Source organism: Microtus oregoni, unplaced genomic scaffold (genome assembly GCF_018167655.1).
Source record: "Microtus oregoni isolate MIOR12 unplaced genomic scaffold, Mior012 000058F_ref0000040, whole genome shotgun sequence".
In the NCBI taxonomy this organism is placed as follows: domain Eukaryota; kingdom Metazoa; phylum Chordata; class Mammalia; order Rodentia; family Cricetidae; genus Microtus; species Microtus oregoni.
Window position 1 is genome coordinate 4,317,352 of NW_024543834.1, and position 21,497 is coordinate 4,338,848.

The following is a 21,497-nucleotide window of genomic DNA, read 5'->3' on the forward strand; positions in this document are numbered from 1 at the left end:
CATAGTAGGCACAACAGGTGTCTTGATTTGATGGTTTTCAGTAACTCTTGATCACTCAGAAATTCAAAGAGCATACCATTTGCCTTAGGTATGGAGGTGGCATAAGCTTCCATTGCTAAAATTGACAAGGACGCCTCTGAGGACTCACAGAACTGCTCCTCAGGAGGCTTGGGCCCGAGGGCTTCATATTCAAGGGTGTCTGGAATATTTAGTTTTGCCTCTAGAAAAATCTAGGGATTCAAAAAATGTAAAAGCTTGTCTCTTGTCATTTGGTCATAAAGATGAAAGCAAACTATTAATTCTGACTCTGGCTTCTCCCACATTTGTCTCTCTCTCTCACCTCAAAGAGGGATTTTTCTTGCACACAATCACAAGATTATTCATTCAGAGGAAGTTATTATTGCAGCTCTTGCTACAGTCATAAGACATAAAAACGTTCTTCATTTGTAGTCAAAGACAGAATGCAGACTTACCTCACTAGGATAATTAGATTTGATGCCATTTGGTCAGGGTTTTTTGTTTTGTTTTTTTAATTAAACATTACTCATTAGTAGACACTAAGATAATTGCTATGCTTGTCAGCTTTTATAATCCATTTACTTTTATATGTTAATGTAAGTTTCAAACTTAGTTTTATCTGAACAGTAGGTATTTATGAAATACTAGGTATGAATAGAGCCAATATCTTAATTTCCAGTTCAAAATAAATGCTCCGAAAGTCAGTGTAAGCCAGGCACACACATATCGTCCAAACCTCTGGATTCTGAGTCAGGAAAAGTGTAAACTTGAGCCAGCCTGATCCACACTTTGAAAGTCCATCAAAACAACAATCCAAGGTTCAAGCAACAATAGTGACATCATATTTGATTCTTTTCTCTCTCTCTCTCTCTCTCTCTCTCTCTCTCTCTCATTCTTACTTTCTTCTTTCTTTTTCTCTATTTATTATTTTTATTGCTTCCAGCAGCAATTGTCTGTGACATCAATTCAGATATTAATATCCTGTACATGTCCCAGAGGGAAACATGAGAGTATTTCATTGTAAGTATACCGATGTTTGTATCAACAAATTTAAGTTATTATCAGTTCAGCTATTTCTCTGCCTCCAACAGCATGCCAGCTTTTCACCAAGTATGAAGCCCACTGTCTTCAGGTTTCAGATGCTCCTAAACAGTGCACACATCTGTGAGAGTCACTGAGGATAATTTTAATAGGCTGCAGTTCCCAATTGCACACTCTGTCTTTTGTTTCCGACTGGTAGCATGTGTCTGGGGTTGCAGGATCTGAGCCCAAAAGAAGCATGGCTCAGGATAGTACTGCAGGACACAGCTCACAGAACTATAGTGTGCTTCCATTAGATCTACATCCCAGATAAATGGCAAACAGTTGTTAGAGAATCTATGCATTATATCTATGATACAGCTAACAGTAGAAGCTATGCTTAGGGAAACTAGATGGTAAGTGATCGCACCGTGCCCGGTCATATTCAGGAGGAAGTGGACTATCTCTAAGGAGTCGCCTTAGTGTAGACCGTGAGGTTCAGAGTTGTCAAACTAAGAGCAGACGTCCTACCCACAGTTCTAGGGCTTTCCCACCTCTTACGTGTCTTTTGGGCCCAAACCGTGTTCATATGCAGGAATGAGCAGAGATTTCAGAGCCCTAGAAAGACTAGTTCACAGGCCCCATAATTACTGAGAGAGTTGCATGTGTCTTTGTGAAAGAGGATTGGCAAAAGGCTTTCAAGCATCCCCACCTACCCTCCTATTACAGGATATGCCATTGAGGGTTTTTTTTTTTTTTTTCTGTGTAAACATTTCCTGAATACAACGAGAAATACTCTACACCAGTTGTTTTAATTACATGTGTTATTTACTCAAGTTGGGTCCCCACCTGATACCCTGTTGTTCCCATGGCTTCCTCACTTGTCTCCCCTCCATGGTTCTTCTGTCTGAACACCTGTGGTCATGGTGATTTTTCCACACACAGTTTTGTTGCTCACAAAATTCATCACCACAGAGGCTAGTAGGACAATCATGATCCTATACATTATGAACCTGTCCCTTTCCAGCTGCATGTCCTACAGCTGTAAAGTTCAAGCCATCTACATTTTGTAGAACATGCAGTTTTATTTTTTTTTAATTAATTATTTATTTATTATTATTATTATTTTTTTTTTTTTTTGGTTTTTCGAGACAGAGTTTCTCTGTGGCTTTGGAGCCTGTCCTGGAGTTAGCTCTGTAGACCAGGCTGGTCTCGAACTCACAAAGATCCACCTGCCTCTGCCTCCCGAGTGCTGGGATTAAAGGCGTGCGCCACCATCGCCCGGCTGAACATGCAGTTTTAATGCAGGCTTCCATGACATCCTATCCTGTCCATTTTACCAGCTCTCCCATCTCAGTTCTAGAACAACAAACCCATATTTATTTACCTTTCCTGACCAAGATCCACCCAAATCCATAGAGCAATTTTGGTCATTTTCTTCTGGCAATTTCCATTGTACATTGCCTAGGACACTGACACACACTCTTTCTTCTGTGGTAAATGTCAGTTGGGTCTCTCCTCTCATGCCTGTTTGGTCTGCAGGGGACAAGGAGACCCTGTACTTGCTCATGTTGTGTAGCTGCAAAGTCTATCACTACCTAATTGAATGGATGGGAAATCCTGAGAAGGGCAGAGATAGTTTTCCATGGTAATAAAATTACCCAAATTTGAACACGAATTTCTGTGGGACTCTCTATACATCACCCAGTGAGAGACTACTTTCTATTCAGGAAACTAGCTCAAATCATGAAAGCTTCCTATTGCACTATATTGCAAATTTTACACTATATTACAATACATTGCACTATATTCCAAATGGGTAAGAGTTTAGTTATATATAGTATAAAAGTTTCTCTGTCTTCAGCATAGTGATATATACATTTCTTCATGAATGACCTTCATGATTTTCATGCCTATGGGAATACACTCTTGGTAACTTAACTTCTGCCTAGGTTACACAACTTAACCGCAAATTTTATAGGCAACCAAGGACTGGATTTCAAAATATAGACATGAAACGAGAAATTTTAAATGTGACTTAATGGGCTCAAGACTCTGCCCCAAGATGTTCAGTCAGTATAGAAAAGTCTACTGAAAACCGAAGACCTCTTTGCTTCTTGCAAGGTAAATCCTTCCCAATCTTACCCCTAAGCAATTATACCTACATCATGCGTGAAAAAGGATAAGTCTACTTGCTTGACATCCCTATGTTGGTGGCAGGGTGTGAAGAAAATCAGCCTCCTTTGATTGATGTCATTTGGACCTGCAGGCTGGTTGAGCAGCTAGAACAATTTCAATTGAAGTTGAGCACTAAAAAATGTAGCTAAATTAATGTCTTATGAAATATATATGCTTCTATATTTAATATTTTTATCCAGAATTCTTAGGAAGAGAGCCCTGGAGTTTTCCAAGAAGTTATTATTCTCTTCGAACCCCTAGGTGTTTAATAGAATTTAATATGGTTTGGGTCAGGCTGTGGTTGTCAGTACCTAAGGAAAAACCATTTCAACTTGGTATTTTAAACTATATATCCTGTTAAGTGCAAGGTGGGGGCTACGTAAGCTCAGGAATGACATTTTTAGAATGAACTACAAATACTAATTTTAGATTTGAAATCTAAAGAATCGGGGATACTGGTGAGGCATAACTTTCTCCCAAAGACCAATTTCCAATGAATTCCAAAGTAGACAGAGGAGGTTTTTCATTAAGTATCTTCACCATTCTCATTTCAGAATTCAGAATTTGGCCTTATCTGGGCATGATCTTATGAGACAGGGTTGACAAAAGAGAACAAAAAAGAACAGGCTATTGGTAAGTTCCACCAATGTCTATATACTAAAATAAATAAATAAAAAAAAAATTCAAAAGCTATCCAAGTGGAGCCTTAAAGGGCTTTCCATAACTTAATGCAGAAAAAAATGGCTCCTACACAGCACTAAAAATTATATTCTATTTGGTCCCACTCAACCTCCCTACAACCCTTACAACTTCTCTAACCTCCAGAGTATCATCCTGACCTATAACTACTGAAAGTCATATTCAGTAGACCTTACCTGACTCCCAAAACTTATCACTGTGTCTGGTTTATTTCTGGAGATACTCCTTCTCCCCTACCTGGCCCTATTTCAAAGCCACCTCTGTTCCACATCTTGGTAAGATTCTGGTTTCCCCTCAGGGCTCTTCTATGGAGCTCCTCTTCCTGTCACTCCACTTCAATGGCAACAGGCAACATGAAATCAATAAGCCCAGTGAATCCTCCCACATTGAGTTCCAAGGACAGTTTATCCAAACCTTGAACATGTATTTCATCCATATACTTTTCCAATTTTCAGGATCCAAGTTCCGTCAAAGACAGTTAAGTTAATAGGAACCCGTTTTGCCTTCTGAAATAGATTTACTCTAGAGTCAGGACCTGGCACTGCCACGTTTGGTTTTAGTAGCAGTTATTAACTTATCCACATTTGATGCTCAGCTGGTGCTGATATGACTCAACTCCATTAACTTTTTGCAAAAGTAACAAACCTTATTATGACAACAGTAAATGTAATATTTATTTATGAATTTCTTCCTCTAGTTACTGATTTTGAGATAAGTCTCATGCGGCCCAAGCTTACTATGTAACCAAAGATGACCTTGAACTCCGGATCTCTTTCTTCCTTCTCCCAGTTGCTGGTATTAGAGTGTGAGGCTTGAGCCCAATCCTTTGTCTTCAGTCACATGATAACAAAGTTAGCCAAACTTCAAGAACTAAAACTATAAACAGGCCTCACATCCAATCAAGAGAGAAGCTAGTTATCAGGTAAACAGCCTTCCATTCTTACACTGGTGGGCATTTCTTACCTGGAAGGTCATCATTGTAACATGCGGGGTCCAGCACTGAATAAGGCTGGTGGTGTCATCTCTTCCCCAATCAGCAGAGAGCATCTTCTGACACCATGAAAGCTATCCAGTAGGGAAAATTTCCTGGTCAGTTTAAGACTCACTTCTCTGTTACTATTCAAAGTGATAAAAAATAAGCAACAAGTTTGTGCTCCGCCATCAGTGTCATAGCTATGGAATAAATTCTTCTCTCCTCAAGGCTTGGTGAACATTATGGAGAGCCAGAGAGTGAGAGAGCCAGAACACAGGGAGGGATGTTGGAAAAGGATGTGTTTTAGATGTGATACATCTGTTGCACACATAAATCCAAGCAATGGTAGTTATCCACCCAGTTTCTGTGCAAGATCAAGTGGCTTAAAAATTCCAACTTAGATGTGCTGGGGTCCTAAATGAGGCTGCTATTGGCGTAGTTGATGGCTGCTAATGGGGAAAAGGTCATTTTTCTTTAGGAGTGTGGACATTGGTAGATTCTTTGTGTCCACCTGGATGACCCCATACCTATGTGCATATGAATGGCACTAATTGGACTCTGATATTAATTGATTAATTAGAAGGAGATCTGGTGATCGAGACAGAAACATCATTAGCTCTAATCTACTACAGCCTAAAGCATAGCTAATTATGAAGGTACAATTATTTTTAATTCTATAGCTTCTAAGAAAAGGGCATAAGAATGTATGCATTAAAGGCATTGAAGATTTGAATGGTGTTTCCAAAATAATTACACATTTCTGATGGATTTTTAATAGTTTTGGAAAATAAAAGTAAATATTTTAGTCTTGTCACTTAAATATAATAGTCTATCATCTGATATTACTATGTAAAAGTCTATCTGTATCCTATTTGATCCTAAAATAGCTCAGAAGGAAGATTTAAGTGTACAGTGGCAAAAACCTTTTGCTCTTGAGCTATCACAATTACTATGCTATTAAGTACAATTTACCAATCAGTTTACCATGCACTGTAGACAGGATCTTTGATTGATAGGTAGATTGGTTTGTTTATTAAGACTTCGTTCACAAGAATGGGATGAATTGTGTAATGGAAAGATTGCAAATATTGAGGCTTCCTGGAGTTGGCTGAGTCCAAAGAAGTTATGAACTCTGAAGGGATAATCTCATTCAAGGAGAGACAGGACAGCTCCAGGATATGTCAGCCACAGTGAACTGGTCAGATGCATGCTCCAGAAAGTCTTTTAGGGTCAAGACTCACTAATCAAAGAAAAATCACTACTTGAATTGGATGGCTACTAAGCCAGAACTAGTTACTCTAAGAAGTGATATTGGCTCACAATTTATACAACCACTCAGTTATGAAGACCGTTATGCTTAATTCAAGATGGTCTCTGCTAAAGAAATCTATGAGGTGTGATATTTTTTATTTGTCCGTAAATAAATACATAACTTTTAGATAAATCAAATCTAAGTCTGTTATCCAAAGAAACTAAGCTGTCTCCTATTTTGAAAGCAGCCCTTGGCAGGAAGCCTGAATTTCCTAAATGCCTCTACTAATTGCAGCAAATATCTCCATAAAAATCCAGACCATTGTATAAGCAAAAAGCATGCCTTCTTATATGGAATTCCCATTTGTTTAAAAAAAGGAAAAGGAAAATTTCATAATCCATGCAAAGGTGGAAAACATTGTCACAAATTCAGGTTCAAGTGTGCCAAGACTGTACTGTACTTCCTTCTATAGCAAATATTATGTTAATGAATTCCAAGGAAAACAGCTGACTTTATGTATTTATTTTAATAAGCCTGTGAAAACAGTCCATTTGCGGTCTAAAAACCCCTTGTCTTTTAAAAATGCTAGACAGAATATTTTAATAAATTAAATTTGTCTGCCTGTCAAATCTGTCAAGATGACAAGAGCCCTCAAGGTGGGTGGCTAATATTGGAGCCCTATTTTTACAGTAGGATTACATTTGGAATTTAATATGGGATACTTAGGGGAAGAATCCACCTATCAGAGTAACTTTAAGCAGCAAATTCTAACATAATTTTAACTCTCCAAACTTACGGGGCTAGCTAGAATGATTTTGCTTCCTTGGAAAACTCTATTATCTACAAAGGTGTCTCAAATGTATTTGTTTATACTAATGAACTAATTTAAGAAGAGAAGTCCCCAGCATCAGGAAGGAAACTGTGGACATAGACTCGCAGATTTGGAGCTGAGGTCATCAGTTATCATCTTAGTGAACCTTAGGTCAGCTGGGATCTCACTGTCACTGGTGAGCAAATGAGAGCATTGAGACTTGGTACGAGGCCACTTCAAGATCACATTATGAACCTAAATAGGTGACTTGGGATGTAAGATGTTTGCCATTCAACTATGAGGAGCTGAGCTTGACCCCAAGAACATAGAAAGACAGGTGCTGTGGCACATGTTTATATAAAAACACTAGGGCTGGAGAGATGGCTCAGAGGCTAAGATCACTGGCTACTCTTCCAGAGGTCCTGAGTTCAATTCCCAGCAACCGCATGGTGGCTCACAGCCATCCTTAATTTGATCTGGTGCCCTCTTCTGGCCTGCAGGCCGAACACTGTATAGATAATAAGTAAATCTTAAAATCAAACAAACCCTGAGGAGACAGTGACAAAGGTGTCCCTGGAGCTCACTGGTCAGTGGAAGGCCTTATCTCAACCAACAAGCTGGACGGCTCTTGAGGAGCATGAGAGGTCAGCCTCTAGCTTCCATACAGAGACACACGTGAATGCATACCTGCCTACACCCCACACATACACACACACAGTGATCACATGTCTTGCAGTTAGTCCACCACCATTTTCATCCAGGTATTCTAATCTGAAGCCATTATCCTGATTTATATGATTTCCTAGGATGATTAATGCCTCCCTTCTCCTTACAGAGAAAAATATAGTTAATATGTTCTGCTAATGTGTTAGAGTATTTATAGCAAAGCTCTGGTAGACAGTGATTAACAGCAGTGAGCTCTTTTAATGTTAAAATTATATGTATTAGAGAAATGAGCAGTATGTACATTGAACATAAAATAAATCCTCATTAGAGTTTTTAAATCCAAACAAACCCTGGATGGACTATGTGATAGATATACAAAATCACCTAGGCTGTGTTGTCAGTCTCCAGTAAAATTTCCAAGTACAAGTACATATCAGAGTTAAAATAGAATCTGGCTTCTATATTGAGACTTTTTTCTTTTTTATGTTGAACTTCAGAATCAGAGATCCCTCTATTGGGTAATATTTAAAGTACCTATGTCTATCACAGTGGGACCAAGGTCTCAGTCAGCAGGTTTCCCCTGTGTTGTTAAAAATATTAAGTTGTTTATCATGTGCTGGCCAAAAGCTCTTCAAAAAAAAAAAAAGTGGAGCAGGGCCAGTAAGATGGCTCAGTGGATATAAAATCATGCCTGACCACTTGAGGTCTAGCCTCAGAACCTTCAATGGAAGGAGGAAAACCATCCTGAAAAGTTGTCTTCTGACCTCTCCTAGTGTTCAATGGCATGCAAGTCCCCATCCACCTTCAAAGGAGTTAATTTACTAAGCTTTATAAAAATAGAAAAAGTAACTGCATATTATGCTTATAATTTCTTATATAAAGCTTTTTAAAAAGATTATTAAAAAGTATTATATGGTTTATATGGTTTCAATTAGTGTGTTGGAGATCCTAAAATAGCTGTACCCGAAGTGATAAGATAATTAGCACACAAAAATCAGTAGCCTTCCCCTATACCAATAAAAATGACACTGAAAGAGAGATCGGGAAGACAACTTGTTTGTTTGTTGAGATAGAATTACTCCATGTACCCCTGGCTGTCCTGAAAGTCAATCTGTAGACTATGTTGGCCACAAACTCAAAAATCCACCTGCCTCTGCCTCCTGAGTGCTGAGATTAAAGGCATGCACTACCACTGACCAGCAAACAACTTCCTTTCTTAATAGCTACAAACAACGATAAAATCCCTCAGAATAAAACTGACCAATGAAATGGGACTTCTACTGCAATGGAAACTTTAAAACACGGAGAAAAGAAAGGAAAGTCAGCAGACCATCAAAAGCTTCCCCATGCTCACAGAATGGGGAGACAAACATTTTAGGAATGCTCATCCTACCAAAAGCCACCTAGAGTGTCAATGAAAACCCAGTAAAAATTCTAACGTCATTCTTCACAGACATGGGAAAAGAAAGAATCCAAAAATGTATTTAGTGCACAAAATATCAAAAAGAGGCAAAGCAATCGTGCGTGAGCAAAAAGTACACTGTGAGATGTATCACCATCCCTGATTTTAAACTGTACTACAGAGCCATAGTAATAAAAACAGCATGGTCCCTACACAAAACAGTCACAAAAATCACTGGAATAGAACGGTGAATCCATATATAACTTCATGCAACCACAGCTACCTGGTCTTTGACAAACATGTCAAAATATACTTTAGAGAAAAGATAGCATCTACAAACAGTGCTGGGAAACCTGGATTTCAATACACAGTAAGGTAAAGCTAGATCCATACATCTCATCCTGCACAAAACTCAACTGCAGTGGATTAAAGATCTCAGCATAAGGCACAATACCATAAATAGCTGATAAGAAAACTATGGGGAAGCACGCTTCAACTTAGAAGACTAGGTAAGGACTTTTTGAATAGGACATCAATGGCACAGGAAATAACATCCAATGACTAACAGGATCTCATGAAATGGAGCAAAGGAAACTGTCAATCATATAAGCCAAAAAAATGGGAGAAAATCTTTGCCAGCTAAAAAGCCCTCGAGGAAGCATGCTGGTGAATGCTGTTGAATCCAGCCTATAAGGCACAGGCAGGCAGATCCCATGAGGTCACAGCCAGCCAGGGATACATAGTGAGACACTGTCTCAAAATAAAAAAGTGCTCGACACCCTCAGGTTCCAGGAAAAAGCATCTTAAACTACTTGCAGAGCTCATCCCACTCCAGCCCGAATGACTGTCCTCGGGAATACAGGTGACAGCTGCTGCTCGATGTGGGGGACAAGAAACTTGTCCACACTGTTGCTGTGAATGTAAACTAGTGCGATAACTTTGGAAATAGGCCTGGAGGTTTTCAAATAAACTTGAAATAGTATCACCATGGGACCCTTCTACCCAATCTTAGGCATATTCCCAAAGACTGTAGATCCTGCATCCGTGTATATCCATGTTCTTTGTTACTCTGTTCAGAAAAGCTAAGCAAGGGTATCCACCTGTGTCTATCATCTGATGATACATAAAATATGATAAATATGCACCATGGGATATTTTTCAGAGGTAAATAAGTGAAATAATGATATTTACAAGTAAATGGATGGAAATGGAGAAAAAATATACTTAGGTCACCCAGGCTCAGAAAGACAAGTGTTGTTCTCTCATCTGTGGCTGCTAACTTTCAAAAATATGCCTTGTGTGGTTAGCCAGGAAGTTAATAATGGGCCAGTAAGTAGAGAGATGTGTTTAGGGAAGTGGTACAGTAGTTTAAAGGGGAGATAACAGTAAAAAGAAGGGGTGCTGGGGGCAGCTAGTACAGGAAGGGGGATGGGAAAATGAAGGATCACGTAAAGAGTTCATCAATGAAGTTTGCATGAAGGAGTGGCATGGGGACCTATGCTCTCAAAACCCTTGTGAAAACATGGTAAGATGGAATAGTAGATAACATGTGATAGAAATATCAGGTTGGATTCTGAAAGCTAAGGGTTTAAGTGAGGATGAGGAGCAAAGGAATGGGAAATAAGGGGTAGCAGTAAGTTGACCCAAACTAAAGATATTTAAATAAGCTATGTGAAATTCCAGTAGTGTTTTTTGTTTTTGTTTGATTGTTTGTTTTTGTTTTTGTTTTTGTTTTTGTTTTTGAGACAGGGTTTCTTTGTAACTTTGGAGCCTGTCCTGTAACTAGTTCTTGTAAAACAGGCTGGCCTCGAACTCACAGAGATTCAACGGCCTCTGCCTCCCGAGTGCTGAGATCAAAGGCATGCACCACCATCACCCAGCAATTCCAGTAGTTTAAGTAGTTTAAGGAAGTAAGCTATATTTTAAAAAATGAAAAGGAATTTAAACATAGTACCCAACATGGATGAACACTGCTGCTCCCAGAAGACATGAGTTATTAAATTAAAATCTTAATGTCAAGTATCAGTTACATCCCTATAAGTCAATGGTCAAGGATGTCTTAGAGGTATCCAAGACAATGTAGGCTATGGCCATTACTCCTGTTTGCCTGTGAGGAGTCAGGAAGTCCTGAGTGAATGAATGGATAATGAGCAGATGATGTTGCTCGGTAAATAAATAGTCATGGTGTCAAACTTGAATTTCAGTATTTATGTTTATAACCTTTGATTTGTGCTGCTCTCAAGTTTAGTCAGAGAAGCAAAGACTGTGTAGTAGCTAAGAACTGTTTCAATGCTGAGAATAGGGAGTGACATAAGTCTATTTATTCAATGTCTCCTCACAGGATCCAGGCAATATGGAGAAAGAGAGGACAGAATGAATACAAGAGCCAGAGAACAGGAATAAGTGCTGTGAAATTCTGGTTGTTCTATGACACATGAACTCACATCAGCTATGGATAACCATGTGAAACATCTACAGGGTAAAAGAGTTAAAAATTCCAGCATAGATGAGGGAAGGAATACTTCCCTATCCCTACCTGAGGCGGTAATGGAAGTTGATAGATGATGAGCTGGGTGTGTGTTGTGTGGGGGAGTGGGAAGTCAATTTTTTTTGTCAGTATGCAGCAACAGCTGTTGATAGGTTGCCTATGACTTCAAGGGTGGCCCCACATGTAGGTGCATATAGGTATTACTAACTGAGCTAGTTAGTTACCTTTACAAAGACAAGAAATTGGGAGGGAGATGAGAGCCGAAAGAAGTTGGGTATGGATATGACAAAGAAACACTGCACATATTATTAAATTTTCAAAATTAAAAATGTTCCTGTTCCTGCCCCTGAGAGCCAGGCCTGGTGCGAAGCTACCAGAAGGACCCCTAATGTGCACAGAGGCCTGTATAACTCAGCTAAGAGAGCAGTCCTGTGAAAGGCTGTAGTGAATCAATGTTTGTCTATGACAACTCTCCTGAAAGAATATCTGATGACTCAACGCATGGTATTTCCATTTTCGAATGAGATTCGCTATTGCTTATGAACCGTGGATTGACAAGAGAATAAAATAGAGTCCAACAAATAGAACCAAGTCATCAAGTCACTGAAGGAGGAAAAAGTGGCATAATAGAATGAACAAAGGAGTTTGGAAATGATGGCTACTAAACTCACTTGTTGCTTTTGAGGTACAGTTTCAGATGTTCTACTGGCTTGAGCAGCCATTCCCTCACTTTTTCATGGGGCAGCAGGTACCTGCAGTTAGTGTCTGTCACAGTGGTTCTTAACCTGTGGGTCGGGACCTTTTGGGGATTGAAAGACTCTTTCACAGGGATTGCCTAAGACCACCAGAAAACATAGATATTTGCATTACAATTTGTAACAGTAGCAAAATTACAGTTATGAAGTATTGTTGAAAATACATTTATGGCTGGGGTTACCATGACAGCAGGAACTGTATTAAAGGGTCACAGCACCAGGAAGAGTGAGAACCAGTGGTCTATAAAAGTTTATCTATAGTGTTTTGTATATAAAATGCCTTTTATGTGTTGTTCCATGTTGATAGCAGAGATTCCCAAGTCCTTCAGGGTGTGACCACATGAGTGGAGGGTTGTGGGGGTGTTATACAGAGGTATACAGAGGGGATTCTGGGGGAAAGAGTAAAGCACTGAAAAGTGAATAACATGATTAGCACCTCAATACAGAAAATTTCCTGATTGCAATAGCCGACGCTACTGCTCATGGATGCTCTTAAGACATGCCTTTTCTATCCTGTGATGACAGAATAAAAAAGTTACTTATGAACCAAGAGACAGAAATTTGCCAGACGCGGGATCTGCTGGCACCTTGATGGTGACTTTACCAGCTTCCTAGAAATGGGAGGCATAAATGTGAACTGTTTATAAACCATTCAGTTTGTGGTACTTTTTACAGCAGTCCAAACAAACTACAGCATTGATTTGAGGGTTGTCTAAATGAGTCCTCCATCATGCCACAGTGAATTCCCTACTTTGCACCACAGTGATCCATCTCTTTTCTATCAGATTGATTTAGTCAAATCATCCATTTAATATCCTGCTTCTAGCATGCACTGGGGGCCCACCCTGCCCAGAAGCTCAGTGGCTTTGTAGTTTGTCCTGTTTCCTTATGCTTAGAAAAACTAATGCAGACCATAATTGCCCACATTTCTTAACATGTTTGTATTCACACTGGAAATAATTTTTCTTTTTCTTGGTATAATCTGCCTTATATTTTTGAAGTAATACTTACTCATTAAATTAAATTTGAAAGTTGAAGAGAAAGAAGAAATTGTGTATAGTCCTGCCTACTATTTAAAATCATATTCATGTATGTGGATCATTCTTTAATAATACTTCAAAATATTCCTTATTTTCAATTGTGCTCATAAAAACAATTTTATATCTTACATTTCATTTCTTACTATACTGCCAGTGTCACTAATGTTAATACAAACTTCATGTAAACATGATTTAGTGGCTGCAAATGATTCTACTAATGGATATCCCATGGTTTATTTAATCATTGCATTCATTATTAAATATTTGCATAGTTTATACAACTTTATACTGAAAAATGCTGCTGTGAATATCTGGGTGAATACCTTCTCTTTATTTTTAGTCACCCCATCAGAATATACTTCAGGATATGGATTTATTGCATAAGGAGATAATATGAAAGACTTAAGGACTAGATAGATAGATAGATAGATAGATAGATAGATAGATAGATTTTTTCAGGAGTCTAATATAGGCTTCTATTTATTAAACATGTTCTTTCTTGATTGATTTCCATTTCCAATTCCCATTTCTACCAGCCTTCATCCTCACCAGAGGACTCTACCCTAGTTCTTGCTATGCATTTCCTGTGTTATGCATAAATGGTTTTGCATAAACTGTATATGTACACAAATAATGTCATGCTATATACTACATATTTCTTCCTTCTTTTCCCCATAACACTAGGTTTTTAAGAGCTATCTAGTTTGTTCTAAGGACATCCAAGACTTCTGAAGGCTGCATGCTCAATTCTGTGCACATAGTGTGAGGTACTTCCCTATTCTTTAGCGAGTGGAATTTCACAGACTGTGCCCAACTGGTTTATCCAACACCCAGGGGTAAATTTCCCTGGATCCATTCCTCCTCCATCCCCAGGATGTAGGGAACTGTATAGCTATACAACTGTATAGCTGAGACAAAAGCATGGCAGCTGAAAGCAAAGGCCTGATGGGATTTTTCTCTGTCAGCAGGGCCACTGCTGACAGACTGGATCAACAAGTTCAGGCCAGTCTGAGACAAGCTTGCACAATAGCTGTGGGCCAATCAAGCTTCCTGTCTTCCTTCAAACAGACCAAACCTAATTCAGTTGAGGAAGACTCTTCAGAGACTTAAAAAAAACAAACAAAGAAAATAGAGCCCCAAGGAGAGCTGCACTTCAGTCTCTGGAGTGTTCCTTCTGCTATGAGTATTTTCTATCTATATGCTTGCCTTGTCTGTGTCTCCACACCCCTCCAAAAGCCTTTCTTGGCCAACAGAGTCTGTCTGCTCTTGTTTACTGCACTCAAGGAATTTATTGATGCTACCTGTTGCACTGGAGATTATTTCATTCCTTTTAAATTATTTAATAGGCAGAGAAAATGAGCACTATCAGGAACCCTAGACAGTAACAGGTCAACTCTCCTTTTGAGAAACTGTCCTCTGTGCATAAGTTTTATATATTTGCACCAATGACATAGTGATATAGTGAATTTGACCATGTTGTTACTATGGGATAGAACGTATCAATATCTTATTTCACCAACCATCATGCCTAGAAAGGCCCTCTTTTGATCAAATTATCTTCTGCTTTCATCTAGTAGGTATATATTTTTATTTGTTTAGATCTGAAAATATAGTTTATTCTAGTATAAGGTGTCTGTCTTTATTATTATAACTATCCACTTCAGTAGCCATCTTTCTCTGAAAATTTAAGATGTTTCCTACATTCTAGTCTATGTATATGAATATAATTTTTATTTTTGTGTGGATCCCAACCCCGTGATTTGTATACACTTAGCATGTTCTTTCTACTATAGACCCCATCCCATGGACTGCTACACATTTAGTGTGCTCTTCCCACTCCTGGATCCCCTTCCATTGGCTGGCACACACTGAGTGTGTTCTTCTAACTACTGGACCCCATCCCATGGACTGGTTCATATCTTCCCACCTCAGTTAATCTAATCTAGATGAACCCACACAGATATGCACAGAGGTTTTGTTTCCATGGTGACCGTAAATCCCACAAGACTGATGATCAAAATTAAGTACCACATTTGCTTACTCATTTTGTTTAACTATGCTGGCTAAAATATTAAACCCAAGTTAAGTAGAAGTAACGGCAGCAAGTATCTTGGTATTTTTCATGACAGCAAAGGAGTAATTCCTAAAACTTGAACACAAGCCTGAGGTTCTTCACAGGCTTTGAGTGAACACTCTTTATAAAGGGAGTTCTTTCATTTTCTTTCCAATAAACACCAACCATAAGGTAAACTGTAAGGAATGCTGGGAGTAAATACTGTTATAACACAAAGCACCCAGAATTCTCATTTACTGCTGATGGTTATTGACAGCAGCCTCTGGACCATGTCTGCAAAGCTTCAAAATGGCCAGCTGCTGTGAAGAAGTTCTCAGGTGTGCATCCCCAGCATCTATACATTAGTGCACCCAAAGATACATAGAGGACTCTGAAAAGTTGTATTGTTCGACTCACCAGGAAGCTGTGGACAATAATTTATACACTATAGAGGATAAATAATGTATTCTATGTTCAACAGAGACATGCATTATTGCTATGAAATGAATAATTTTATATTCAGGGATAAAGACAAATGTTATTAACATAATATTGAACAAAATAATAAATACATATGACTGTTTACTTTAAGAAAGTGACTAAATTACTCTAAGATGCTATGTGTATAAAGATCATAGCTACCTTTGTATCATCTTAAAAGATTTATTGAATGATTTTATCTAAGCTAACTTAACTGTTGAATGTGAGGGATATTAGGAGGGCCTCGAAGCCATTGATAACATTCTGTTTCTTGATCTGCATGATTATTATAGAATTGTGGTTTTATCTGCTCAAATAAATATGCATATTTTAAAAAGTTTAAGCTTATTGAATGAACAAATGAAGTGATGGTTGAAGTGTGCTGTAAATTAAACAGAAAGGGGCTCATTCTACTGTGAAATAAGGAACTGTGGTTATTTTGTCGTATTTTGTTTATTCCTTATTCCACTTCTAATGAGCTATGAGATTTTTCTTTCTTCTTTTATTTTTCTTTGGCAAGTCACTTCCTTAATTTGGATTTCTGTTCCTAATTTCTCAGAAATGAAGGTTGAACTAAATAATCCTTAAGTACTCCCAAGTCCTACAATTCTGTAAAATAAGAATTCCCACTGAAGTTGCCTAAGTTTCTTGTATTGATTATTTGGGAAATCCGATGTTTTTATTCTTTAGACTCAAACATCACCATCCTGGATTTCTTTCATCCTTTTTTTGTGACTTCCTCTGATCCTTCAACATAAGCAGCCCGTGGAAAATCAATAGTCACTTTTCTCCTTCTAAATTAAGTTCTTTTTCTGGCTTATATGATCTCTTGAGAATATTGTAATCTGTCCACAGCGCTAAAACAAAAATACCATAAATTAGATGCATTATGAAGAACAGAAATATTTTTTTCATCGTTTAGAAGTTAAAAAAATCCACGATCAAGGTACCAGCAGGCTGGATGCTTAGTATGAGTCTCTATCCCTGAAGGGGCCACCCACAAATTAATCTTTCATGAGTGACAGGAGGGGGTTCTCTGATATCTTTTTTAGAAAGAGTTCATGTCCCCAAATGGATGATCTTACCATGGACCCCATTACTCAACACTATCGTCTTGAGATGAGGATCTTACGAACGCATCAGGGAGACAGGGGCATAAACCTTTAGATTGTGTCCAAAGGTTTCTTCGACACAAGCCTGTATCCACTTACTTTGAGGGCTTGCAAAATTGAAAAGCAGGCCATAGTGACTACCTAAATGATCAATTAATTGTGTTAGAATACACATACCAGATCATGGCACTGTTCAATGAGAACATCAAAGGCTCTGCTGTTGGGTCTCAATTTCAAGGATGACACTGAAGATTTGGGGTAAATAAATCAAACAAATCTACTGTCTTTTACTTTGAGAACTGAGCTCTATATTATTCTAACCACTGCCCCTTCCTACAATAAAGTCAGTTATGAAGTTGAACTGTCTGCACGTCTTCCCAGGAGCAGTGTCTAAGCTTTCCTTTAAGCTGAGTTTAGTCAGGTGACCAAGTTCTGACTAATAAAATGCAAACCAAAGCATTGTTCAATTCCCTGTGTTCCTGAAGAGATGGGGCATGCCTGTCCATTTCATGCCTCCTTTCAGACCTTCTGGAATGGGGATGAGAAAGTATGCAGTTTAAGACTGAATAAACAAAGATAGAAACACTAGGAATGTTGGAGTTGGACTTCATGCAAAATCTATGGCCTATAGTTAACAGAGATGATTACATCTGGAGAGCACAGTAAAATAACATCTATCACCTTGTGAATCATTGTTATTTAGATTTTAGACACAAAGTCATAAAACCATACCCAACCTGATATACTCCTTGATGGGTTTTTGGACCCAAACTCAGGGACTAGGAAGCATCTATGATACAGATACTGGACAAGGCTTTTAAAAGCACGATTAACATTCAAAGCCTCCCATGTATGTAGCTCACTCTACACTGCAGAAATTACAGCTTTCTGGAGGCCCAACACTGTGAGACAAAGAAGATCAGGGTTGGACCACAGTTTTCAGGGAAGTCACAGGAAATATTTGGGAAAGAGGGCAATTAAAAATGTCCAGGTTAGTCATCTGAACTCATGACAGTCATTCATTAGTGAACAGCATAGCAGGATTCCTTGCTCTGGAAAGTTTCAAGTGTTTTGAATGTCTCCCTTGGAGAAGCAGTAGATGAAAGAAATGATAAGACAAAGAGAAAGCGGAGAGACGACTATCTAGAGAGAAGAAGAGGACTGTAAACAGTTTAGCAATGCAGAATTAATTAGTCTTCGGTGCTGTGGAATTTACAAAATTGATCTGCATTAAGTATAATAAATTCTCAAAGGACATAAGCATCTTTACTCACATTTCCCCTCTGCTATTATGACCACAGAGGGAAAAGGACACAGAGGATATTGTACTCATTAAATCTGCTATTGATTCACCATTTATTTTATGCTGCATATTCTCTGAATAGCTGGGTGAACAGAAAGCAACGTTGGCCATCATTATGATTCCCTAAGAGAAACAAAGAGTAAATAAACCAAATGTGTCATGAAGAGTTGAAATGGCTGAATTGCTGCTAAGTGCAATAATTATCACTGGGGAACCAGCAAGGGAAAATGGATATGGATGAGAACTGTGTTATTCTCGAATGGAAGGTGGAGTCTGCCTTTATAATAGTTAAACAGATTTGAGCTAAGTGAGGGAGTGGCAGATAGCCATAACACAGAGATGACCTCCCCAAGCAAAGCATTCAGTGGCTGCAAAGACTCTGGGGAAGAGCTCTTTCAAGTGCAGATGGCATCTATGCCAGGATTGCCGCTGTCCTTCCCTCTTGTGCCAAGAAAGTCAATGTTGCTATTAATCTATGTAGTATCCACAGAGCTATGGCTGCATCAAACCCCTGCTGAATCCCAAGAGTAAGTCTAGGAGAAAGGCCAACTACTGTGCTGCCCTGCAGTACAGCCTTCTGACTTCTAGCCCATAATCCATATCCTTAGAGACATGTTGTGGTAGACTAGAGACAGGGCAGACTGATGATAGTGATGGACACACAGCATCCTTCACATGCAGAGAGTGGATCCCCAGCTGTATATTGAGATCACCTGTGAAGACGTCAGATGAGTTTTCCATTTCAGTAAACTGTTTTACTGTGTGTTTGTAAACTCTGTAGTAATGGACTTATTTCACCCATGATAAATTTGGTTTACTGTACTTTTTACTTGATGCAACTAGTTCGTAATGCATTGGTCACATTGATATTTTCTTGTTGATCCAAGCAATATTTTGAAATATGAGCCAAATTTTCAGATATCCTATAGATAATTATTGAGTTATTTTTTTATTTTTTTTGTTTCAGCAAAGATTTTATGTAGAAGAATTAAGCAACAGTCTATGCTAAGACTATAAAAATTAGAACCATGGAACTGCATTTATTAGACTGTCTATATAACAAAAATTTTATGCAGCATAGCCATGATTGTATCTTTATTTGTAATTGTCTGTGATACAAAGGTGTAATGGAATAACAAAGAATCATATCTGGGTTAAAAAAATAGTGAGACAGTGGGAAAATTTACTTTGAATGGGAAGCTAATGTAATTGAGTTCTACCTTTGCACTGTGTGCATATTTAAATCTTCAACTATAGGGGTTTATAAATCTATTTCATAGCTTTAATTTTATGTGGGGGGGTCTTAAAAAGTTTTATTAAACATTTCTTTCTTTCTTTCTTTGTGAATCTATCATATGAACTTCAAAAGAGTGTTTGCTCTACAGTTGTTTTTCACAAGGCTTTTTTTCCTTAGTGATTTTCTTAATGTCAATTAGCAGCAAGCCATTTAATTGTGTTACTCAAATTTTTCACATCCTTACTGTTAATGTGTCCTATGATTAAGAAAGGCCTTTTGTCATGATGAAACCTTCTCTGATTCCTGTGTCCCCTTCTTGAGCATTTCTTTTGTACGTCAGCAGCACTCTTTCTTATGGACAGTATTGCTACTCTGGGACTTTCAACAAGGCATTTTAATCTAAAGGTTGTGTATTGTAAGCAGTATTATATAGCTATATTTTTATATTTAATAAATATTTTCTAATACTTTGAGTCTTTTATGCAGTGTCTTTCTGCTGTGGGACAATGGTCTGTACCCTGTCAATTGTATTTTAATAAAATGCTGATTGGCCAGTGGCCAGGCAGGAAGTATAGGTGGGGCAAACAGGCAGGAAGTAGAAGTGGGACCATAAGAACAGGAGAATTCTGGGAAGAGAATAGATTCAGTCTGCAGTTGTTACCCATACACAGAGGAAGCCAGACACAGAGCAAGCAAGATGTGACTGCCTCGCCTAAAAAAGTACCAAGCCACACGGCTAACAAGAATTATGGGCTAATATAAATTATAAGAGTTAATAAGAAACCTGAGCTAGTTACTAGGCCAACCAGCTCATGATTAATGTAGACCTCTCTGTAGTTTATTTGGGACTAAACAGATGTAGGATCTGGTGGGACAGAAATATCAGTCAACACCTTTCAAAGATACCTATCCTCCACTCCTCCCCCCAAAAGTCCATTCCCACCTCCATAGTACCCAGTTTGTATCTTCTTTATAATTTTAATAACAGCTTGAATCCATTTTGTGCTGTCTGTGCACTAGTCAGCATGGAGTCATCCACTGGAGGATGGTGGGTCTGCCAGAATCTACAGCCGTGAAGAAAACTGACGCTTTCCCCCAGAAGTGAAGGGCCCACAGCACCTCAGTGCTATGCTATTTTTGAAAACTCATTCTGAAGATGCTGCTTCCTAACTGAAGCTGTTTATCACTTATATTCAAATGTCACTGTTGATCTGGTAATGTTTTAAATTTACTCTCATAATTTAAATAAATGCATGCAGCTCTTTGTTCCTTGCCCCCCTCCACCCCCCCATCGCGCTCTCTCTCCTTTTTTGTGACAATCTTTTTTACAGTTTTTTCATTCTTCTGTTTAATTTTTTACCTCTGTATTTTTACATCACACCCACAGCTTGCTCCAGTGAATAATGTCAGGATTTCACATGGGATGAACATAATCTTTTCTTGTGTCACTAATAAACGCAAACCCTCACACTTGTTCCATTCTTGGCACTACTGTTGTCCCAGATTTCACCATTAACCCACTGCAGAGCTACTCAGCCATTATTTTGCACTGAAATAATCAAATCTTTTAAAATGACTTTTTTTTCTTTTTTTTTTCGAGTCAGGGTTTCTCTGTAGCTTTGGAGCCTGTCCTGGAAACTAGCTTTTGTAGACCAGGCTGGCTTCAAACTCACAGAGATCCGCCTGCCTCTGCCTCCCGAGTGCTGGGATTAAAGGCGTGCGCCTCCACCGCCCAGCTAAAATGACTTCTAAAAGCTTTTATATTCATAATCTATTTACCACTCTAAGCCCCCATTCCTTCTCAGAGACAACTAGTTCCATTTGGTGGTCTGCTTTGTACACAGAGCCTTCATAAAAGCTGCTGGGATATAGGGCTACTCGTGACATATTTTACAAAATCCATTTCTCCTTCACTTGTGACATATATCTTTGCTGGATAAAACTTTAAAAGCTTCAGCAATTTGTAATATGCTTCCCTTTTATTCCTCACTCCATTCTGTCACCCAGTTG